At 49.8% G+C, this 25,459-nt stretch overlaps 1 pseudogene; it reads right to left on the bottom strand.

The window, feature by feature from the left end:
* Window positions 1-909: 909 nt before the first annotated feature.
* LOC111766694 (U6 spliceosomal RNA) lies at window positions 910-1,001 on the bottom strand (annotated as a pseudogene).
* Between the last annotated feature and the right edge of the window lie 24,458 nt (window positions 1,002-25,459).

Consider the following 25,459-nt stretch of genomic DNA (forward strand, 5'->3'; position numbering starts at 1 on the left):
AGTTGGCCAAATATGTGTGGGTTTATTTCTGAGCTCTTAATTTAGTTCCTTTGATCAGAATGTCTATCCTTGTGTCAATACCATGCAGTTTTGTCCATGTAGCTTTGTAGTATGATTTAAAGTCAGGTAACATGATTCCTCCAGTTTTGTTTTTCCTTTTCAAGATGTTTTGGGCTATTGGGGGCCCTTTACCCTTCCAAATATACTCACTAATTGGCTTTTTCAGTTCAGTAAAAATGTTGTTAGAACTTTTATTGGGATTGTATTGAATCTGTCAATTTGGGTAGGATAAACATCTTAATGATATTTAGTCTTCCAATCCATGACATGGAATATTCTTCCATTTATTTAGGTCTTTTTTTATTTCCTTTAGCAATGTCATCTAAAATCCTTTACATTCTTAAAGTTATCTTAGCTATTAGATATTTGATTCTTTTTCTTGCTACTATAAATAGAATTTTTCTTGATTTCTTCCTCAGATTGCTCATTATTAGTATACAGAAATGCTACTGATTTTTGCATGTTGATCCCATATCCTGCCACTTTACTGACCTGTTTTATCAGCTCTAGAAGCTTTGTTGTAGATTTTTCTGGACTTTCTGCATATAGGATTATGTCATTTGCAAATAGTGAAAATTTTACTTCTTCCTTTCCAATTTGGATGCCTTTTATTTCTTTTTCTTGCCTGAGTGCTCGAGCAAGTACTTTCAGCACAATGTTAAATAAGAGCGGTGACAGTGGGCATCCTTGTCTTGTTCCAGATCTTAGAGGGAAAGCCTTTAGCCTTTCCCATTGAGTATGGTGTTAGCTGTGGGTTCTTCATATATGCTCTTTATCGTCTTGAGGGAGTTTCCTTCTAATCCTATCTTTTGAAGTGTTCTTATCAAGACAGGATGCTGGACTTTGTAAAAAAATATGGAAAACTTCATGAATTTGTGTATCATCCTTGCACAGGGACCACACTTATCATTCCAATTTTAGTAGGTGTGCTGCTGAAGCAATGCTGAGTCTCATTTTAGCCTTTCACTCATTCATATATTCATTTATTCATTCAATCATTCAGTGCCAGGCCCTGTGCCCCATACTAGCTACCCCAAGATGGAAACACAAGCTCCCCAGTCCTTTTACAGGGCGGCAGTGTGTTCATACATTATGCACAACAAGACAATGGCCAAACAGGAGGAAACAGGAGGAAACTGAGGCTCAGAGACGTAGTGAGTGCCCTGTCGGGACCTTTACCTGTCCCAGCCTCTGACTCCTGGTCCGTTGCTCTTTCTTCTATACCAGCGCTGACCAGTGGGTTCTGCTGCTCTCCAGTTTCTAGGGAAGTTCATTGGTGTTCAGAGAGAAAAAGGACTTCACATCAAAGTGGTTTGGAGAGGGAAGCGGATGTGGCTCAAGCAGTTGGGCCCCCACCACCACATGGGGGTTCCTGGGCTTAGTTGTCTCCTAAAGATGACAAGCAAGACAGCAAGCTGACATGACAGGGTGGCAGAGTGAGCTGACATGACGAGATGATGCAACAATGACAAAATGAGGGACACAACAAGGAAACTCAACAAGCGACAGCAAGCAGGAAGGGGAGGGAGCTCAAGCAATTGGGCACCTTCCTCCTACATGGGAGTTCCTGGGTTCGGTTCCCAGTGCCTCCTAAAAAGAAGATGAGCAGACAAAGAAAGCATATTATGAGCAGGGACCACAAACAAGGTGGGCAGAAATAAATAAATCTTAAAAAAAAAAGGTTTGGAGAGGAGAGGAAAACAGATGTAGCTCAGCCTGCTTCCCATGTACAAGGTTATGGGTTTAATCCCTGGTACCTCCTAAAAAAATAAAAAGGTTTGGAGAACACTGGGTGAAACAAAACATAAAAGATGTTTTCCATTGCAGGACTTCTCAGAGCCTTTAATATAGTTTGGTGGGGATGCAGTGCATAAGATGTCATGGATCCTTCTCCAGCAGACTCTTCCAGGGCTGCATTCTGGGGAAACACTGACTCAAAACTTCCCTTAGTGTCCCATTAGTTCTCTTTCCCACAGGCAACTACTTGTCTCATCCACACAAAGGCTTGCTCTGGGCTAAATTCTGTTGAAGACCTTTTCTCTTCCATGTGAGACTTGAACAGAAGGGGTGGGAGGAGATCGACCAAGCACAGCTCTTCCTGTTCCAAATCTCAGCTTCATCTCACAACTGCCAAGCAAAGGCTGGGACCTGGACACAGCAAGGGAGCCCTCAGAAGAAAAGCTCTGCAGAGAGGCCCGCTCCTATCCCAGTCTCACCAAGCCTGGCCCAAGGCCCAAGTCGAGGGTGGGGCCAGGGGGACATTTTTAAAACAAAAATCTGCCCATGAAGCTCCTGCTTAAAGCCCTCCATGGCTCCCCATACCAAAGGAGAGGGTCCAAAGCCTCAGTCTGGCCCCTGTGCCCCTCTCAGCCTCACACCCCCCACTTCCTGCTGTCTGCTCTGGCAAAAGCCTGACCCGTGTGCAGTTCCCAGTACACCAGGCTCCTTTCTGTTCCCTCAGTTCTGTGCACTCAGGCCCCATGCCTAAGCGTCTTTCCCTTCTTCCTCTGGATACTTTTATTCCTCCTTAGAGGTTCAGCCAAGAAGCTTCCCTTTGGGAATTCTCCCTACAGCCCCAGGCTGACCTCTCCCCACACTCAAGGAAATGATCTTTTCTGTGTCTGTCTCCCCAGCTGGACTGTAACTCCCTGCTCTATCCAGTCGGCCTTGAGCCCCGAGAAGACCATCCCCCCTGTCGGTATTCACAATAGGATCTCAGGACTGTTCTGGATTCTAGAGGACACAGAGTCCCCAGGGACTGGCTGTGTGACCTTGGGCAAGTTCCTGAACCTCTCTCTGCCTCTCTGCCTTGTCTGTAGAACAGGGTTACCCTGAGTTGAGAGATAGGAAACTCAGAACAATGTCCAGCACATTCTAAGAAATATGCTTCATGCCCTGACAGTGGCCTCAGGGCCAGGCTCCTGGGACCTCCGGGAGACCAGGTCCCAGTCCAGCTCTGACATTGCCTGACTGGCTTTGGGCAAGAGACTGGTCCTTCCTCGTGTTCTCTGCTGTAGAATGAGCCTGTTGGATGGTAGATCCCTAACGGCTCTCCTGGCTCTAGTAAGAACTGACTCAGAAACTCTCATATTAGAAAGGTTCTCATGGGCTCCCTGAAGCCTGGAACCTGGGATACTGACCCCCAGATACCCACCTTTTCTCCCCTCTTCATCTCTTAACGGTGACCCTTCAGTACTGAAGAGTTAGAGTTGGACAAATTCTTCAAGATTGGCCTCATGCCTCTCCTCCTTAGGAGGAGGCTGTTCCCTCAGGAGGAAATGCTTTTCCCTCCACCTCTCTCTACCACTTGACTATGCAATCTCCAGATTGGCTCAGGCCTTCTCTTCTAGATGAAGCCTTCTCCAAAGGCTCCCACCCACGGCCTGGCAGAGTTAGCTCTGACGTGGCACTTGTCACACTGTTCTGTGCCCGTCACACCAGGTTCCCAGACAAGCAGGGCCTTATTCATTTCTCTGTTTCCGGTGTCTAACCTGACCCCGTGCCCATGTGGGGTCAGCACATGTGTGTTGGCATGAAGGCATGCTCCAGCCAAACACCTGCAGTTTCCAGATTCGGGGACCAAGCTCCCAGAATAGATTGGTTTGCTCACAGCCACTCACGGCCTCTAATGGGGAAGGTGGTGACTCCGGTTCAGCCACTTGCTGGGGACTCCAGGGCTCTGAGCCTCAGTTACTTTCTTTTTTGGTTATTGTTTAAACATTTTTTATTGTGGTAACATATATAGCAGAAAATTTAGCATTTTATCTACTCTTGTGTGTACAATTCAGTGGCATTAATTACATTTACATTTGTCCTACCATCACCACCATCCATTTCCAGAACTTTTCCATCATCCCCGAGTCCTGCCCCATGTAGCCATATGCCCCACTTCCCTCTCCACAGCCCCTAGGAACCTTTACTCTACTTTGTCTATGGATTTGCATATTCTAGTTATTTCATTTAAATGGAATCATATGATAGCTCTCCTTTTGTGTCTAGCCCATTTTACTCAAAAAATTTCATTCATGTTATAGCATGCATCAGAACGTTATTCCTTTTAATGGCTGAATAATATTCCATTGTGTGTATGTACCACGTTTTGTTTATTCATCTGTTGATAGACACTTGAATTGCTTTCACCTGTTGCTCTTGTGAATAGTGCCGTGATGAACATTGGGGTAGAAATATCTGTTTGAGTCCTCGGTTTCAATTATTTTGGGTTTATACCTATGAATGGGACTGCGAGGTCATATAACTCTTAGACAACTTTCTGAGGAACTGCCAGTTACTTTCCTCAGTGGTGAGGCTCATTTTCTCAATCTGTGAACATGAGAAAATGGGAGGGGTTGTAGTTCAGTGGTTGAGCATCTCCTTTACACATGTATGAGGTCCTGGGTTCAATCCCTGGTACCACCTAAAAAAAGAACATTATGGGGAGTGGTTGTAGCTCAGTGGTTGAGCCCCTGCTTCACATGGATGAAGTCCTGTGTTCAATCCCCTGTAACACCTAAAAAAAGAATATTTTGGGGAGTGGTTGTTGCTCAGTGGTTGAGTGCCTGCTTCCCAAATATGAGGTTCCAGGTTCAATCCCCATTACTGGGGAGGCCTGCGGTTCAAACCCCGGGCCTCCTTGACCCGTGTGCAGCTGGCCCATGCGCAGTGCTGATGCATGCAAGGAGCGCCGTGCCACACAGGGGTGTCCCCCACGTAGGGGAGCCCCCACATGCAAGGAGTGTGCCCCATAAGGAGAGCCGCCCAGCGCAAAAGAAAGTGCAGCCTGCCCAGGAATGGAGCCACACACACAGGGAGCTGATGCAACAAGATGACACAACAAAAAGAAACACAGATTCCCATGCCGCTGACAACAACAGAAGCAGACAAAGAAGAAGATGCAGCAAATAGTCACAGAGAGCAGACAACCAGGGTGGGGGGGGGAGGGAAGAGAAATAAATAAATAAATCTTTAAAAAAAAAAGAGGGAAAATGCTGGAGCTGCTCTCACCACCACTGCTCCCTTGGGCTGGGGCTGCTGCTCTCAGGCGGGGTCAGGCCTGGTGTCTCGGTTTGGGCTCTGTCATCCAAACGCAGTGAGCCCTGCCTAACCCTGTCTGGGGTAATGAGTTCCAGAAGTTTTCTTTGCTGGGTACTGTGGTTCCTGTTCCCTAGGGACCCACAGAAATAAACAGAACATTCAGATATCCAGAGTTCTCCACCTCGGCGTGTTCAAGGACGACCAGAGTCGCCACCACCACTCAGGGCCTTGAAGACCCTGGAGGGCCTGGATGCACCCCATATCCACGCCGTGTCCAGTGGGGCCAATCGGGCCTCACAGACGCCCGGAGCTGAAGGGCTCACCAGAGCCTGCACGGCCGGGAAGTTACCCAGGGCCAGCGTGGGGCAGGGTGGGATGTGGGGGCACTGAGAAGGTTTTGCACATCGGTGTTCTGCGGGGGGATAGCACGTGAGATTTTCCTTTAATAAGGGGGAGAGGTTCTTTTGCTAAAATCAAAATTAAAATGCCAGTGAAAGCGTGAAAAGCACTGATGTTCACGTTCAAATCTTCCTCACTTTACAAAGGAAAGCTCTGAGGCCCTGAGAGGAGGAGGCACCCCCAGGATGGGGGTAGACCACCAGGTGTGGGGGTCTCCCCATGCTGTGCCGTCACACCCACTTGCCTAGGACACCCTCAGCCCTGACCACGTCCCCACCAGGCCCTGACTGGGCTCCCGAGTGACGTCCTCCAGCTTGAACGAGAGGGCCCGGTATGGGCTCTGGGGCCTGGGGAGTGGCCTGTGCTCTCCAGGCCCTTTTCCTGCTCTCTGGATGTGGCTGGCTTCTGCGTGGAGGAGCTGGGGAGCAGGGGCCCGGCGGGCCTTGTCTGCAGAAGGGGTGGTCCGAGGGGTTGGCTGGTGGGCGGCGGCTCTGCTCAGGCGGCAGGGGCAGGCTGCCTGGGTGCCGTGGCTGGTCCATCAGTGCCACCGAGCAGTGTCTCCGCCTCACTCCCCTGAGACCCTGCTCCTGGGGACCAGAGATGAGACAGCCAGGTGTCTCCAGGAGTCGCTGTCGGTGGGAAGACGGTGTCAGATGGAGACTCACCCAAGTGCCGCGCTCTTCAGGGAAGAAGTGGGGTGTTGGGATGAAATGAAAGAAGGGGTTCGTGAACGTGATGGGGGCAGGTGGGCCTCCAGGAGGAGGGGGTGATACGTCATTGGGACATAAGAGGACAGAGTAAGCCAGGCACAGGGTGGGGAAGAACAGTGCAAGGGAGGGACCACTGAGGCAGGCTGCGACATTCCATGAGGTGATGCGTATAAGACTCCTGGCATGGCACAGGCCTCGAGGGGCTCCAAAAATGACAGTGGTTCTTTTTATTTTTAAGATTTATTATTTATTTCTTTACTCCACAACCTCCCACCCCCTAGGTTGTTTGCACTTTCTGTGTCTATCTGTTGTGTGTTCATCTTCTTTTCGGAGGCACTGGAACTGAACCCGGGACCTCCCTTGTGGGAGGGAGGCACCTAATTGCTTGAGCTACCTCAGTGCCTGCTTTGTTGTGTCTCTCACTTATTTTCCTCCTTGTGTCTCTTTGTTGCATCACTTCACTGCACCAGCCTGTCCTGTCAGCTCACTCTCTTGCTCAATTTCTTTGGGAGGTGAAGGAACTGAACCTGGGCCCTCCCATGTGGTAGGCAGGAGCCCAGTTGCTTGCTTTAGCCACATCTGCTTCCCGATAATGGTTCTTGTGGTTACACATGGAGTATGATGGAATCTTACTTAAAAGTCGTTAAGGTCATTTAGGCCAGTTTTCCAACGACGACTACTTTGCTTCCCTGGGCACATGGAGCAGGGTCTGGGGACTCTGGTTGTCACAGATGGGATGGTGGGGCCTGCTGCTGGCCTCTAGTGGGTAGAGGTTGGGGATGCTGCTAAATATGCTACAATGCTCAGGAGAGCCCACAGCAAGCTATCACCCAGCCACACATGCACCAGGGCTCACAGCGGAGTATGCACGTGGCCAAGCATGTCCATTGACAGGTGAGTGGATGAAGAAATGTGGCACAGGCACACAATGGGATATTAGGCAGCCATAAAGAGGGTGAAGTCCTGATACCTGTGACAACATGGATGAGCCTTGGAGACGTCATGTTGAGTGAAATAAGCCAGACACAGAGGGACAAATATTGTATGGTCCCACTTATGCGAAATATCTAGAATAAGCAAATATATAGAAACAGAGAGCAGGGGAATTGGGGTTATTATTCAATGGTGCAGAGTTACTGGTTGCAGGATGAAAAAGTTTTGATAAGGGATGGCGGTGATGGTAGCACACCGAATGTAATCAATGCACTGAATAGTATGCTCAAAATGTTAAAATGGCCAATTTTATATTATATATATGTTATCACAATTTTTAAAAAACAAAGAATTATCTGCTCCAAGGTCAACAGTATCAAGATTGAGGAGCCCTGCTCTGCGGTCACCCCTCGGGCTGAAGTGTGGTTTGCTGGCCTGGCAGGGGAGCGGCCGCGGTAGGCCTAATTCCGCTGCCCCCATAATAGGGTGGCTGGTCGGACTCACCGCCACCCCTGAAGGAAGCTCGGCATGGGCGCAGAGTGCCCTCGGGTCTCCCCTTCTCGGCAGCCATGCTTCCACAGCCGCCCCTCCTCCCAGATGGCGCCACCCGATGCCTTGTGGGGCGGCACCCTTCTTCTTCTTCTCCCTAGGGCAGAAAAATCCAGCCCGCCCTTTTCCCCTCCCCGGACAGCAGCAACAGCCAGGTGTGGGCGGAAAAATCCAGCCCGCCCTTTTCCCTTCCCCCGACAGCAGCAACAGCCAGGCGTGGGCGGGAAACTCAAGTCTGCCCTCCACCCCAGCAACAGCAGCCACCAATCCCTAAACCCTGCCCCTTCCCCCAGCAACAGCGACAGCCAATCCCTAACCACCACCCCTCCCCCATCCAGTACCGCCCACTGACCTTTTGCCAGCAACCAATCAGAACAGGGCGTGGCTTCGACCAATCAGCCTTCCCCAGCCCCTATTAAACTGTTGCCTCTCCCTCAGTAAAGTGGACTTGCGTGTTTACCTTGTCTCCGCGGTAGTTCTTCTGCCGTGCGCCCTCCAGTCCTGAGAGCCCCCGACAAGGGCCTGGCCTCCCTTGTCCCCAGTTCGTCGCCTGCTTCTCCGGGCGACCCCTTCGTCGCCGGCTTCGCCGGGCGACCCCGTCAGCCGAACCGCGCAACCCCTTGTGAGACCGATCCCTCGTCTGCTGCCGGACCGACCCCTCGTCCCAGGTGGGACCGACCCCTCATCCCAAGCGGGACCGACCCCTCGTCCAGAGCTGGACCGACCCCTCGTCCGCAGCCAGACCCCACCTCTACCGACCGAGCAAACCGTCGCACTGCTCTAGGTGAACCTCTACCACAGAATTTGCTCCACTCTGAACTGCTTCAGCCAACTGGTTGTCTGGCCTGCACTTGATCACCTCCAGCAGCAGGGAGCTCACTACCCCTCAGGTGGCCTTCTCCATCTGTACCCAGTTCAGGGTATTTGGAATGCTTCTTTTCACAATGAGCTGAAATCTCTTCTCTGTTCTATAACTCCCCAGCACTTGTCCTGCTTCTGCCTTGGGACGACCTAGAACTCGCCTAACTCCCCTTCCACATGAGAGGCCTTAAGCTACCTGAGGACGTGCTTGTGACTCTCCCCCGCTGCAGGCTGAGCACCCTCCAGGGGCCCGGAAGTTGGAGTTGGGTGGTGGTGTGGCCTCCTGCCTTGGGTCGGGGCTGCTGTGTGAAAAGCACCAGGGTCCTGTCACCCCAGCTCAGCGTCAGGGGCCCAGGCCCAGAGGCACCCGACATCCTCTATGTGGGGTGCTCTCAGTCACACCACTGCTTTACTTCAGCTTTGTCTCCTGTCAGATGGTGGTAAAGACAGGTGGGAAGATGCTTTTACAGGTGAAAATGCTGCACAAAAGAGCATGGGGGAAGCAGCACCAGTGTCAGTAGATGGAGGATGGACTAACGATGTGGTATAGACATGCAATGGAATAGTAGCCTGCTGTGAAAAGGAATGCAGTTCTGATTCACGGAACAAGATGAAGAACCTGGCAGACGTTATGCTGAGTGAAATAGGCCAGACACAAAAGGACAAGTATAGTGTGACTTCACTTATAAGAAACGAGCAAATTCCTAGAAACAGAAAGCCTATCAGGGGTTGCCAGGGACTGGGAAGGGGGAATGGGGAGTGATTGTGAATGCGCGCAGAGATTCCGCTTGAGGAGATGGGAAAGTGCTGGTGATGGAAGCTGGGGATGAGAACACAATGTTGAGAGGGTAATTAAAGCCACAGGAAAGTGGTAAAAATGGGAATTTTGTGATGCGTATGTTTCACTGCAATAAAAATGTAAAAAACAACAGTAGAGGGATTGACCTCACCGTGCCCACATTCGCCCTTCCCTCAGATCTGCTTTGCCACCAAGGGTTTCCACACTAAAGCAATTCTGCACTGATCCTCATTGTCACCTATGACACATTGTCTTCCAATTTGCTGGGAATAGAAAGAGAGAGCAGCAAGCCCTATGCCCATTTTACAGGGGAGCAAACTGAGGCTCTGAGCCCACAGTTAAATCACCACAAGGCCAGAAGCTGAACCCAGATCGTCTGGCTCAAAATTCAGGATGCATAAATGCCAGGGCCTCAGCGACCCAGGGAGGTAGCAGCGGGAAGGGGAGGAAAGCGGCTGTGCTGGGAAGTCCGAGGGTCGCGGGGGCCCGAGGCTCGCAGTTCAGCTCGCAGTTCAGCTGACTGGAAGCTGACTGGTGAGTGGGCCGAGGGCACGTGGAGCAGGGCGACGGGGCCCACGCCCGGGCACCTGCTTCTCTCACCTGCCTGCTCTTTTGATTGGTGGCTGGTGGGTGCAAAGCTGGTGGGGTGGCCCCTCTCGACGCCACTTTCTCTTCTTCCTTGCAATCTGCCCAGGGAAAGTCACCTGGGTTCCTGTTTCAGTTTCTCTCAGGCACCGATGTTTCCTGGGGTGGTGGGATGTGGTGGTGGGTACCTAGCATCTGAGAGGTCTCGTTTCCTGCTGTGGACACCCCGGTACTTGCTCCCTGTCACTTGTTTGTCCTCGTCACTCAATATCAGCCTCATTATAGTGGCTGAGTCAGAGACTTGCCGCCTCTGAGATGGAAGGCTTTTGCTGTTGCTGTTGAAACCAAGGCCCACATTGGGGAACAGAGGAGGGGTAGCTAGACCGGAAGGGGTCAGACCCCCCATCTCTCTAAAGGTCCCTCTCAGCCTCCCACCAGCTCCCACCCAGCGCTCAGCCCTCAGCCCCTCAGCACATTCCCTGAGTGTGCCTTTGCCCTCTCTGTGACCTCTTTTTCTGCCCCTCACTTTTCTGCCTGATTCATTCTTCAACACTTGGCCCAGTATCACCTGCTCCAGGAAGCCTTCCAGGATTGCCTCCCCATTTGACCCCACTCCCTAAGCTGAGAGATGCACCCCTCTCTTCCTAAATTACTAGACCAGTGTGGCCTCTGGTGGAAAACTTGTTATTTTCACACCAGGACTCAGGCACTTGTCCTCGGCCAGCCCTAATCCCCCAGGCCACCTCTCCCCCCCCACCTATGCTTGCTGGTGCTGTGGCCCTCATCACTCTCCTGGGGCATATCTGCTTCTTGTCCCTCCCTGACTTGTGAGCTCCCTAAAGCCTGAGCCTTTTTTTAAATTTTTATTTTATTTTTTAATTATCTCTTTAAAAAGTTAATAGATCACACAAAATGTTACATTAAAAAACACAAGAGGTTCCCATATACCCCACTCCCCACCCCCACCCCATCATTTTTCTAATTGTATTTTTTGAGGATACATAGATCACAAAAAATGTTACATTAAAATATAAGAGGTTCCCATATACCCCACCCCCCCCCACCCCACTCCTCCCATATCTACAACCTCTTTCATCATTGTGGCACATTCATTTAATTTGGTGAATACAATTTGGAGCACTGCTGCACCACATAGATAATAGTTTACATTGTAGTTTACACTTTCCCCCAGTCCACTCAGGGGGTTATGGCAGGAAATACAATGTCCAGAATCTGTCCCTGCAATATTATTTAGGACAACTCCAAGTCCTGAAAATGCCCCCACATCACATCTCTTCCTCCCTCTCCCTGCCCTCAGCAACTACCATGGCCACTGTCTCCACATCAATGCTATAATTTCTTCCATTACTAATCACAATAGTTCCATAGTAGAATATCAGTGAGTCCACTTTAATGAGGAATATTTTTTTAAAAAATATTTATTTATTATTATTATTTTTAATTACATTAAAAAATATATGAGGTCCCATTCAACCCCACCGCCCCCGCCCCCCACTCCCCCCACAGCAACACTCTCTCCCATCATCGTGATACATCCATTGCACCTGGTAAGTTCATCTCTGAGCATCACTGCACCCCATAGTCAATGGTCCACATCATAGCCCAGACTCTCTCACGTTCCATCCAGTGGGCCCTGGGGGGATCTACAGTGTCCCGTAATTGTCCGTGAAGCACTATCCAGGACAACTCCACGTCCCAAAAACGCCTCCACATCTCATCTCTTCCTCCCGTTCCCCACACCCAGCAGCCCCCATGGCTACCGTTCCCACACCCATTCCACATTTTCTCTGTGGACATTGGATTGGTTGTGTCCATTGCACACCTATGTCAAGTGAGGGCTTAGATTGCACATGGGTACTGGATGCACTCTTCCCGCTTCTAGTTGTAGACACTCTAGGCTCCATGTTGTGGTGGTTGACCTTCTTCAACTCCATGTTAGCTGAGTGGAGTAAGTCCAATAAGTCAAAGTGTAGGAGCTGAAGTCTGTTGAGGCTCTGGGCCTGGGTGTCATATTATCAGTCCAGAGATTCAAATCCCCTACATATATCTTAAACCCAGCACCAACTACAATTCCAATAAAGTAGCATGCAAGTCTTGTGAAAAGAGATCCCCTCTGAGTCCATTTCCATCATGCAGAAACACCAGCTCCAAAGAAGGGCCATCTGTCATGGCAGTGAACCCCTTCTGCCATGACCATAGAACCTGTGGGTCTCTTTATCCCTCAAAAGAACCAATACCTGGGGTTGTATCTACCTTATCTGTCTCTTAGACTCTGTTCAGTTGTACATAGGGGTATTCCTTCTGACAACCTCCAGACTCTTTTTTAGAGACTCACAGCCTTATAATCTCATTTCTCCTTTCCATTTCCCCCTTACATTAGGTCAAACCGCTTCCCGAAGTCATGTTATTATATGTAGACAGGTATATTCTGCTGTTCCGCATTGAATCTTTGATTCAAGGTCATTTTCTAGTTGCTTCTTCAGCTGGTATGTGGTAGTGATCCCTCGGTGCCAGGGAGGCTCATCCCCGGGTGTCGTGTTCCACGCTGGGGGGAATGCATCACATCTACACGCTGAGTTTGGCTGTGAGAGTGGCCACATTTGAGTAACATGAAGGCTGTCAGGAGGAAACCCCCAGGCACAATGCTACTCTAGGCCTTGTTCTTATTGCAGGTGCATAGGCTCAAAAGTGTAGCCATTAGTATCAAGAGCCCACTGTTGGGCCCTCCTTCCTTCCTGGTTCTTGCCGTTGCACCTGGAGGATTGCCGCTGCTCTCCCAGGGCCCACAACAGTGACCCCCCGGCCAGGAGCCCAGTACCCCCCCAGCTGTTGTTTTTAATTGTTTCCACTATGAGTATATATAGACATTACCATATACCCTGGGCATATGCCCTGTATAACTCCCTGTCAACCATATATATCCTGTCAATAACATCCCATATCAGTATTCCTCCGCTGCCATTGTTGAACGACTCTGTGATCCAAAACTTCCCGTAAAGTGAATCCCAACATAATGCCAGCTTCAGAAGAGTCTTAGATCACCAAAATTCATATATACAATATACAGTATTTCCCCAGATCCACCATAAAACCTTTTCCCTTCCACAGCAATAATCTTTTAACTTATTCATATCATATTTCCTGAAACTGATGTACAGATTCCGAAACTATAGTTTTCAAACAAGGTAACATTTGTGCTTACTATGTGGTCCATACTTTAGGTTGTACAGTTTTCTAAATTTTTTAGTTATCCTATGTTTTGTCTTATGGTTTTCATTATTAGTCTGTCGTCCCCTATATGTTTTTGGTGTAATATTAGCTGTTTTATATTCATCCTCGTGTACTCTCACATAACTCCTCTTTTGCCCCCTTATTTACCTTTGTTCCATCCATTGCACGCCCATTTTCCCCTCCCCTTAGGGCCCACAACGCCTGCCAATCTAATGCCCTGGGAGCCGTCCTTTCTCACGAGAGATACAGTTCTCTCTATTCGACGGCATTAGTCTTCCCCAGGATATGGGTCCACCCCACCCAATGGTAGAACCCACCTTGGCAAAATGAGCCTTCAGCTATTCCCTCCGGAGTCCGTCCCGCATCAGACCATACCCCCTGAGCGTCCTAACCAGGTAACCCTCCTACTTATACTTTGATACGTTTTACTCAACATTTAGTTCTCAATGAACTTCTGGCACTCTCCCATGTTTGTATGTTGCCCCTCCCTCCCACCTATTTCTTGGACCATATTACCCCTCTTCCCATCCCCAGCCCCCCTCAAACCCAGAAAACCCCACCCGAAGGTAACCCCTTGCCCCCATTTTGTCCCTTCTTTGTGCTCATACTTACCCCCAGCTCATCACAGATTCCACCCCTACAGACATTAACTCACAGCCTTCCTCCACCCCCCGATTTCCAGTAAGCCACTTTTCCAGACTCTAGCTCTCTGAGGCAGTTAACTTATTTCATATCATTGAGGTCATATAGTATTTGTCCTTCAATGCCTGGGTTGCTTCACTCAACATAAGATTCTCAAGGTTCATCCATGTTATCACGTGTGATTGTAGTGTATTGGTTCTTACAGCTGAGTAGTATTCCAGAGGAATATTTTAATGAGGAATATTTTATTCCTCCATCCTGTGGACCCTGTGCTGGCCATGTTCACGCCACCTCCATATTGAGAGGGGGCTTAGATTCCACATGGATGGTAGATGCAATTCTCCTGCTTGCAGTTGTAGGCACTCTTGGTTCCCTGGTGTGGTGGTTGACCATTTTTACCTCCATTTTAGCTGACCTTGATAAGTCCAACAAACCAGAGAGTAGGAGTTGCAACTCTGCTGAGGCTCAGGGCCCAGGTGTCACATGGCCAGTCCAGAGATTCAGGTCTCCTGAGTATACACCAACTCTAGCACCAACCACAGGTTCAGTAAAAGTGACAGAAGAGGCACGTGTAGAGAGGGCACATTTGAGTCCAGCTCCATAACATTCAGGAACAAATTCCAAAGTAGGGCCCACTGATATGGTGCTGAACTCCAGAGCCATCTGCCATGACCATAGAACCTGCGGGTCTCCATAGCCCTTGGGCGAACCAGTACCTGGGGTTGTATCTACTTTGGCTGTCTCTAGTGTCCTGCTGAGGTGTGCGTAAGTGCCACCCCTCTGATGACCTCCTGACTCTTTTTTGAAGACCCGTATTTATATAAACTCATTTGTCTTTGTAAAGGTTGAATCTTAAAACTTTTAATTTTTTAACAGCCTTATTGAGCTAAAATTCACCTACCATACAATTCTTCCATTTAAAGTTTACAATTTAACAGTTTTCATATATTTATCACAGCTTCAGAACATGTTCATCACCTCAGAAAGAAACTCTGTACCCATTAGCTATCACCCCCTTACTCTCCCAACTTCCCCTAGTCCCTGGCAGTCACAAATCTAATTTTTGTGTCTGTAGATTTCCCTATTCTGGATTTTCATAACAATGGAATCATACAATATTTGCCCTTTTGTGTCTGATTCCTTTCACCTGATGTAATGTTTTCCACCCACGTCATGGCATGTATCAGTTCTTCATTCCTTTTTATGGTCAAATAATATTCCATCATATGCCTATATCACGTTTTGTTTATCCATCATCGGTTGATGTACATTTGTGTTGTTTCTACCTCTTGACTATTGTGACTGAGGCTGCTAGGAGCATTTGTTTTGTATGGACAAATAGTCTCATTTCTCTTGGGTAGATACCGAGGAGTGAATTGCTGGCGTGTGTGGTAACTCTGTGCTGAATTGTTTGAGGACCCACCAAACTGTCTTCCAAAGCAGCTGTACCATTTCACATTCCCAGCAGCAGTGCATCAGGCTTCCAGGTTCTCCATTCCTCGCCAATACTCATCATCAGTCTTCTCTATTGCAGTCATCCTAGTGAGTGGCATGTGGCGAGCCTTAAACTTTCTGTTTACTGGAAAGTGAAACCTGGTGGGGGGAGCTCGAGCCCTGAGGCAGACACAGGGCTGAAAGCCACGTTCTTCCAGCCCTGCTCGGGGCACTTGGGGCAAGGTCTTATCACACTGCTCAGCCCCATCGCTCTCTCCTGTGGCATGCAGTAAGGGTAGGTGGTTTAAGAAAAACAAAAGCAACAACAAATAAAAACAAGAAAGAGTAGGTGGTTAACAAGTGTCCAAATGATGAATGGATAAACAAAATGTGGTATATACATGCAATGGAATACTATGCTGCTGTAAGAAGAAACAAAATTGGGACACTTGTGATAACATGGGGGAACCTTGAAGACATTATGCTGAGTGAAATAAGCCAGACACAAAAAGACAAATAGCATGTGGTCTTGCTAATATGAACTAAATACGAAGAGTAAATGCATGGAGTTAAAACCTAGAGTATAGGTTATTAGGAGATAAGAGGAGGGCTGAGAAGGTATACTGATGCTTAATATATGTAGAAGTTTTAATTAATTGACTGTAAAAGTGTGGAAATGGATAGAGTTGATGGTAACACATTGTAGTGAGTAGAACTAATAACACAGCTGGTTTGTAAATGGGGTTGTGGCTGAAAAGGGTAACTGGGGATGTAAATGTCAATTGAAAGAAAGCTAGAAAATAATCTAGGGACTGAATAATATACTGAACACAGAGGTGGATAATAGTGGTTAATAGTACAAATATAAGAATGTCCTTCTATGAACTAGAACAACTGTACACCACTATTGCAAGATGTGGAGGAGCAGTGGGAAAATACAATTAATGTAACCTATGGACTATAGTTAACAGCAATTCTGTAATATTCTTGCATCAATGTCAAAGATGTACTGTGTTAATAATAGGGGGGTAGGGAAAAATATGCCAAGTGTATGCCATAGACCATAGCTGGCGGTAATAGTCTGGTATTATCTCATAATCTGTAACAAATATTCCACAGCAATGTAGTGTGTTGGTGGAGGGGTGTTGTGTGGGAATTCCGCACATGTGCATGATTGCTTTGTAAGTGTACAACTTCTCTAATGAAACTGTAGTTTTTTAAAAAAAGAGTAGGTGGTTGAAATAATGGGGAGAAAAGGCCCTAAAGGACATACGAAAATATTGGAATATAGACTGGAAGTTTTATATTGATGCTAAAGTTCTTGAACTTGATAAATCTGTACTTAAAGTGGTTACATAATCCTGCTCCTAGGAAAGGTACATAGGAGTGTTATGTGTTCAGGAAACACGATGTAACAACCTCTCAAATATTTAGAAAATAAACAGATATTTGGACTGATGATAGCTAAATAGACCAATAAAGTGAATGAAACAAAATGTTACAATTGTGGCTCTGGATATGGGGTGGGGGGAAGGGGCAAATTGGAGTTCTTTGGGTTGATTTTGTATTATTTTTACAACTGTCTTGTTAGTTTGAAATTATGTGACAATAAAAAGTTTAAGGGAGGAAAAAAAAGAGTGAGTGGTTTTGAGAGGTGGTGAACATGCAGTTCTTAGCACAGAGGCTGGCATTCAGAGGGTGCTCATAAGCGCAGCTAAAACCAGAGCTCCCACGGTGACCGCAGGCTCCACAGCCCGCGCAGGGCCAGGGATCGAGGGGGCGGGGGTGCTGTGCCCATGGGGCATGACCCCGGACTCTGGCTCAGGAGGCTGGGGAGGGGGCCCCTCGCAGAGGCCCTTCCAGGGGGCTCTTGTCTCCTTTTTGAGACTCAGCCTATGGCGCCTCCTCCTGCTGGTTTGAATTAGAAGCGGCTGGTGCCTTCTGGAACACCCAGGGAGAAACGTCATTGTCGGAGGTCAGACTTCTGCTGGCAGAGCCCCTGCCCTGGCCTGGCGTCCCAGAGCACAACGGCCTTGGGTCTCCCTCCGCCCGCCTCCTCCCCCTCCCCCGGCTGTCCCCTGGGCCTGGGGAACCCTGGATGGAGCCGAGACAAGGAGCCTCTGGCTGTCTGAGCTCAGCGGGCGGCGGTGCAGTGGTGGACCCAGGTCTGACTCAACCCCCAGCTGGCAGAGGACGGGGTGCCTGGCGCAGCGCAGAGGTGGTACCCTCTGGAGAAGGGGGTGGGGAGGCACGGGGAAGGAAGGGGCCAGCAGGAAGGTGGCAACAGGTTGGTGGGGCACTGAACTTGGACAAGAAGTGTGGGGTTACTGCTTTTTTTTTTTTTTTTGGAGTCAGGAATTGACCTCATACCTCGAATGTGGGAAGCCGGCGCTCAGCCACTGAGCTACACCAGCTCCCCCGAGTTGATTGTTTTTAGGAGGTACCTGAGATTGAACTCAGGACCTCGTACATGGGAGGCAGTCGCCCAACCGCTTGAGCCACATCCGCTGCCTGCTTTCATTTTACAGATGAGGAAGCCCAGGCTTGGGCACCGCCAGGAATGGGTGGCCTGAGGGTGGGAAGCCCAGGTGGGCTTGCTCCCCACGCTGCTGACGGGAGCGCGAGCGCTTCAGGAGCCGGCAGGCGCGCGCCCACGGGAGAGGTTTAAATACATTGCCGTCGCTGGTTTCCTCGCCAGGCCTTGCCCTTCCCCACCTCCCTAACCGGGTAGCAGGGGAGGGGCTTGGCTGGGCCACCAGCAGTCAGGGCCTGGTGACCTCCTCGAGGCCGGCAGGCGCGGGGGCCCTGGTGAGGCCCGCGCAGCTCGGGGCCCGCCCCCTTCCTCTTCCCTTTCCCCGCTGTGCGCGGCTTCTAAGCGCCTTCTGCCCCGCGAGGACCCCCGGGTGGGCGCTGGGCGCGGCTGGCACCTCCCACAACCAGCTGGCGTTTCCGGGGACCCGCCGTCCCCCCGGCCCTGGGTGGGAGCCTCAGCCCCTCACAGCAGCGCGGGGTGGGTGGGCTCGGGGACCCGTGCTGAATGAGGCCGCTCCGTGTTCCCCCGCGGGTGGTTGGGGGATGAAGCGCGGGCGCGGCCGTGGGTGGGAGCAGGGCTGGCCGCGGGGTGCGCTCGGCAGCCCCATTTTATTAGCTCCTTTCCCAGCTTGGCTGTCGTCCCCCTTGGCCGGAATCCCGTCTCTGTTCCTGTGCTCTTTTCAACCCCTGCCCCTCCTGTTAAAAAGAAAGCCGCACCTGTAACAAAACTAAAGCTCCCCCGACTGTGGAGGAGAAACGACTTAATTAACCATCTTGCAAGAACGCGCGCAGACCTGGATAAAATGACCGACGCCCAAACAGCAAGAATGCTGAGGCTTATACCCCCCACCTAGCACCAGGGCCCTCCCTGGTCCCCACTGACTCGGCCCTTCAGGGGTTCCCGCCTCTCCGCGTGGCCTAACTAAGCTCCCGTCCCGCGCCAGTCCCTGCTCCCGCCTCTCCACACGCACAGGCTGGGCCTCGGCGCCGCCTCCACAGCTGGCCACTTTTCCAATTTGGCGCCGTCTTCACTGTTGGCCCCGCCCCTTCTCACCATTGGCCCTTCTCGCCATTGGCCCCGCCCCTGACACTCACCATTGGCCCTTTCACCATTGGCCCCGCCCCCGACACTCACCATTGGCCCTCTCATTTTGGCGCCACTTTTCAAATTCCCTGCGCGCCAAAGCCGCCGGAAGCCCGTTCCCTCCCTCCTCAGCGCAGGGCGGCTCCAGCTTCCGCTTTGAGGAAATTAAACTTAGCCCTTTCCCAGACTCCCCGAGGTCCATCCTGAACCCCACCTTCTCTCCAGAAGCCTGCCTGGACCTCCCCAGCCACGGGACGTCCCCGTGCAGTCATGTCTCAGGCACTTTGGAATTTTTTTTGCCCCTTCGGGGTGAATTTTTTCTTTTCTTTTCAAGACTGGAAGAAGAGACCCCACAGGATGACGAGGCTGCCGGGGGTGGTGAGTTACAGATGATGGGGCTTTCATTTCCCACCGCGCGTGTGTACCCACCTTTCCTGCACGGTGCGTCATTAAATTTAGGGGGAAGAGAATTCCAGGTAAATGCTGCTGTAAAGAGGAGTCTGCTGCAGCAAAGGCGGGGAAATGCTGAAAGCGGGTGGTGGGCCTGGGTGGGGGTATGTTGGAGTCCTCTGTGTGTGTGTGGGGGGGGGGTTGTATTGTTTTTGCCACGGTACGTGAGTTTGAAATTATTTAAAAAATAAAGTGTTAAATTATATGCATCCAGTACATTAAAAAAAAAGGTGTTAGAATGGAAACAATCTGAAGCGCCTGCTCCCCGCGCTGGCGGCGTCTCTCACGCTGGGCCGCCTGGGCCCCCTGGACCTCATCCCGGGGCTCCCCTCTCCTCCTGCCCCGCGCCCACCACGTCCCTCCGCAGAGCTCCTCACCCCGACCCCGGGCTCACCGCTGCCTGTCGCCGGGGGTCCAGCTGCTGTCCCCGCGCAGCCCGTCCCCGCTCCCGGGGCCCCCTGCCCGCAGGACGCCCCTTCTCCGCGGGGCTGCAGGTTCTCGGGGGAGGGAGGACTCAGGAACCCCGTTCTTGCTCCCCGGGAAGGCGCTTCATCGTCGTCACGAGGCAGCCCCGGCCTTGAGCTCCACCTGCTCAGCGCTTTACCTGGATGTGTCACGTGACACCCAAGCCCCCCAGAGCCAAGGCGCTGGGAAGTAGTGCATCTTGCACGGGGGTGGGGGAGGCCGCCCGGACGAGGAGAGGCACACCTACTGTGCGGCCCAGGAAGGCACACCACCCCCTGCCTCAGTTTCCCCCTCTGTACAGGGGCCGGACACCTGCTCCGTCCAGGTGGTTGTAAGGATCAAACAAGACCACTGGGCATTTTGTCAGGTGCAAACAGCTGCTGGAATGGCGGGGCAGAATCACTGCTTGATGGAGGAGGGATCCAAGGCCATCTGGGGGGCGGGGCAGGGTCATGGGAATTTTAAAAATTCCCTTTTGCACTTGCTCTCTAAGGATAAGAGGGAAGGAAAGACGAGCGCGGTAGCCCCACGCCCTACCCAGGCCGTGTCCTCTCCTTGGGGTGCTCTCCCACTCTGCCTGCCTCACTCCCACCCACTCTTCAGGCTTCTGCTGCAAGGTCAGCCCTGCGGGTCAGGCTCCCCGGCTCCCAGCCCAGGCCGGTGCCTGAGAGGCTGGCCTCTGACCCTGCACCCATGAAACAATTAACCTTGTAATTAGGGAGCTCGTGCCTGCCTCTCCTGCCAGGCCACAACTTGCTCAGACTGTGGCCTCAGGGCCAGAGCTCGCAGGTGGGTCTCCTTGAAGGCTCCTGACTGACCTCCACATTTCCTGTAGTGCTGATCCCTCACCCAAACTCACCCCGCCTGTGCTGGCAGCCTCTCTGGGTCCAGCTGGGGATGCTAATTGTCCTGAGGTTTTAGCAGCCTCTAGACGCTGGGCTTTAAGCCTGATGGAGTCCATGTCCCAGCAGTGCTGCCTCTTGGCTTGTGATGTTGGAAAAGTTACTTAACTGCTCTGTGCCTTGCTGTGAAAACAGATAATAATAGCTCCTTCCTCACTGGTGCCACTTGTGTGAGGACTACATGAGTTAGAGATGATGATGAGGATGATTGTAATTATTATTGCTGCAGGAATGACTGAAAGGGTTCTTTCTCCTAATTAACATCTTCGTCCTTCCAGCAGTGGCCAAGGTCTCACCTGGGTTGGAAAGGCCTGGGCAGGGAGCCAGGGACTCCATCTACCCTGCTAAGCAGATGACTAACACTGGCAGCAGTCATATTTCCTAATTTGCTGCCTGATTGTGGTGTGGGAGAAGATCAAATCAAGGAATGAAGGTATGCACCTACCATATTCTGGGCCTCTAGGAGAGCCAAGCAGGGAGCAGAACCCCTGTCCTGCAGGAATGCACAGCAAAGTCACAAAGTGTGCAAGTGTCTTGTAAACAAGCATCCTCCTCTGGCAGGTGAGTGTGTGGTGGCCGAGGCATTTCTGTGAGTCGAGCCTCCGTTGACATACTCCCTGGCCCACCTGCTCTGGAGAGGAGATCGGGTGCCTGCCTTCCCCTTCAAAGCATCCGAGTCTTGGTTTCTGAAATGGGATTTTAGCAGGGATTGAAGTATACATTTTTTTGCTTTTATCCCCTCCCCCACTGCCCACCCCCATTTTTTGCTTGTGCTTGCTGTCTGCTCTCTGTTCATCTTTTTAGGAGGCAGTGGGAACTGAACCCAGACATCCCATGTGGGAGGGAGGCACCCAATCACTTGAGCCACCTGCAGTCCCTGCTTATGTCTTTCATTGTGTCTCTCATTTTGTTTCCTTGCTGTTTCTCTTCATTGCATCAACTCCCTGCATCATCTTGTTGCATGAGCTCACCACACCTGGCCCACACATCACATGCATGCTTCACTCATCATCTTAAGGAGGCATCAGGAACTGAATCCAGGACCTCCCATGTGGTAGGTGAGTACTTAGCTGCTTAAGCCACATCCACTTCCAATAACTTCTTCTTAGGGATGCTGCAAAGGTGTTTTGCAAAGGGAATCATTGAAGGTAGTGATTGAATGTGAGCACACCTGCAGGAGGCAATAAAAAGTATTGAAATATATTCAAGCAAAAATTTTTAAAAGGGCACTGTAGCAGTTTGATATGGTTATGAATTCCAAAAATAGATATTGGATTATGTTTGTCATCTGGTCTGTACCTGGGCACGATTAAGTTATGATTAGGGCTTTGACTGGGATATATCATTAGGGCATTAAGTCCCCACTGACCAAGGGGTGGGGACTCACAGATAAAAGGCATAGCAAAGGACAGAGTTGAAGGCTTTTTTATGTTGGAGTTTTGATGTTGGAATTTGATGCTGAAGCATTAAGCTGGAGCCCCATAAAGAGGAAAGAGAAGCCAGCCTCAGGAAGAAAGGAACCCTGAGTCCAGGAAGAAGCAAGCCCTGGGAAGAAAGGAAACTTGAACTCAGAGACGCTAGGCCCTGGAAGAAAGGTACCAGGAAGCCTGAACACTTACAGCTGTCGGCAGCTGTCTTGCTCTAACATGTGAAAATAGACTTTGGTGAGGGAAGTAACTTATGCTTTATGGCCTGGTATCTGTAATCTCCTACCCCAAATAAATACCCTTCATAAAAGTCAACCAACTTCTGGTATTTTATGTCAGCACCCCTTTGGCTGACTAACACAGGCTCACAGTTTCCTCTTGTTCTACTTGTGTGTTCCACACTTTCTGGTTGAGCCACCTAACTAATTACACTTCCTGTCTATCCTCCTGGCAACCCTGTCACCCTAGCACCTACAGTAGCATTCATCATGCACTAAGGTCTCAGATTCCAGTTGAGTCACACCTGACTTCCACCCAGACCCAAATTTAAATCCCCAACTTGACTCATTCAAAATAAGTGGTGCAGTTCCACAGGAATGCATGGTGTTGCTGAAGGGGTGCTATACGGGAAGTTTGCATGTTATGTATGATTGTTTTGTAAGCTTGCAACTTCTCTAAGAAAATACATATTAAAAGTAAGTGGTGCAATAGGGAGGGTGTGTTGGTCACAGCCATTGGATGTGAGGCATAGTGCCTCTTGATTGCTCTTAGCTTACTAACTGGTTCTCAGAAAACTAATACTATCTGGGAGGTTCCATGGCTTGGTGACTTAACGTGTGTTCTACTTTGTGCTGATGCTTGTTGTTTATGTTGGGTTTTGCCAAAACTCCCTAAATTGTGGCTTTTGCAAATCTGAGTTGTCCGTGGGTTTTATAGACAGCTAGCCCTTGTATGTCAAGAGGGGAAACCTTGGTTTCCAGTTTTCCCCAGAATGGGCATGATTAGTCTGAGTCAAATTGGCTAATTTTATCCAAAAGTCATTGACCTAATGGAATTGGTATAGGGACAGGAGGTGGGCAACCCCTGCCCTGGTGCTAGGGCTGCTGGGGCAGGTAGTACATGGGAATTACGAGGCTTTGCCTGAAAGTAACTGGGAGACTATATGGGAACAAACAGTGCGTCTGTGTACTGTGCCCCAGAGGCCAAAGGCAGGGGTTCCACTGTGCAATAGGGGCACCTCCTTCACAGGGAGTATAACGTGGCAGCCCACAGGCAGTGGTGTTCCTGGGGCCGTAGCCCCTTTGTGGCTATTGCTCTCTGCTACTGTCACTCTCTGAACCCTGACTCCATGGATTACTGTGGATCCAGTCCCTGGCAAGGTGGCTAAAGGGTTATGGGCAAGACAAATTCCAAGCCAGGGTGCCAGATTCTTCCTACAACTACAGAGGTTGTCTCAAAATTAGAAAAAAACGGTAAAATGCCCATACCATGTACTCAGGCCCTATTAAGCCCTGATGCCTATCATGGGGCAACACCCTATTAGTGAACTGTGCAGGCCAGGGGTTCTTCTGAATGATCTTGCCACCATCCTGCTAGTAGAAACCTACCCCAACATGGATGGGAGACCCTAGAGAAAGGCAATTGCCTATGAGTCTGGTATGTGCAGGGTTCCAAAGAGGACCCCAAATTAAAACCAAAGTTCCAAATTTTAGTTGATTGGAGAGTCAAACCATACTTGGAGATTTTGTTCAGGGTGACAATGAGAAAGGGGCCAATTGACAACTGAGAGTCTTTTGAAGACTCCATACCCCTCTCCTATCAACTTAGGTATTTATGACAGTAAGAAAACGTCCATTTGTCTATGGTGGGTATTACTGCCTAGTCAGATGCCCACTGGCTAACAACTGATGAAGTCCAATTTTACTTAGAAAGATTGGGATGATGCGATGGACAAGCATTTTTGAGCACAGAGACAAGAGACTCAGAATCCATCTCCAACCTGAGGAGGCCTCCTTTGACACTGAATCATGGAAACTTCTTACACGGAGACCCCTGTCCTCCAAAGTACTGGGCAGCTTTATTCAACCTTTTATGGCATGGCCCATCCCATTTACAAGGCCATGGATGGGGATGCGTGATTGGCAGGACACAAGGGACCTCATTTCAGAATCACAGATCCTGGCTTAACAGGCCCAGGCAGCCACCTTCAGGGGACCACATGGCCCTTCCCTGGAGGGACTCTGTCTCCTCCTTCTGCACACCAAGGGTCCAGTCCCCAAGCCCAGGGGTGTTGTGACTATTGGAACAGTTCTTATTAAACAGCTGCCTCCAGAGGGGGCCCCTTTTGCTCTTACTTTCCTCCCTACATGTATCTTTTTCATAGACTATGTAGCAATTTGATATTGTTTATGTGTTCCAAAAATAGATATTGGCTTATGTTTGTAACCTGGTCTGTTCCTCCAGGCATGTTAGATTGTATTGGATTGAGAGGTTTCACTTTTACTTGATTAAATAATGATTACGCCTTTGATTGGGTCATGTCAGTAGGACATTGCATCCCTGCACATACAGAGACTTACAGAGAAAAGACATGGCAAAGGACAGAGCTGGCAATTTTTGAGCTGGAGCCTGGGAAGGAAACACACAGAGAAGCAGATACAGCAGAGGCCCCGGGAAGAAAGATGTGCCATTTGCCTTGTAATCTACAGCTGTCCTTGTGAAGAGAGCAAAGCAGCTGACCCGGGAAAGGAGCAAGCCTCAGGAAGAGAGGAGCCCAGGAAGCCTGACCCCTTGCTGGCATCGGCAGCCATCTTGCTCCAACACTTGGCAATAGACTTTGGTGAGGGAGGTAGCTTGCCCTTTAAGGCCTGGTAACTGTGAGCTTCTACCCCAAATAAATACCCTTTATGAAAAACAACCAATTTCTGCTATTTTGCATCAGTTCTTTTTTTACTAATAGAGTATATATGTGCATTTTAACCTAATACAACGTATTTGTAGCTATATACAGTCACCTTTATAATTTGTTTTATTCACTCAATGTTATGTTACAAATATTTTCCTCTACTGGTTTACAGTCTTGATAATGACTATTTTGAAGGGTTAAATGGTACTTTATCTTATTTATTTATTTATTCTGTTTTGTTTTGTTTGGGGTACAGGGCCAGGGATTGAACCTGGGAACTTGTCAATGGGAAGCTGGCGCTTAACCACTGAACCACAGTGGCTCCCTGAGTTAATTTGTTTTGTTGATTTGTTTGTTGTTTCCTTCTTTTTTTTATTTTCAGGAGGCACCAGGGATCAAACCTAGGACCTTCCCTGGGGGAAGCAGTTGCTCAACTGCT

Source organism: Dasypus novemcinctus, chromosome 21, assembly GCF_030445035.2.
Source record: "Dasypus novemcinctus isolate mDasNov1 chromosome 21, mDasNov1.1.hap2, whole genome shotgun sequence".
Classification (NCBI taxonomy): domain Eukaryota; kingdom Metazoa; phylum Chordata; class Mammalia; order Cingulata; family Dasypodidae; genus Dasypus; species Dasypus novemcinctus.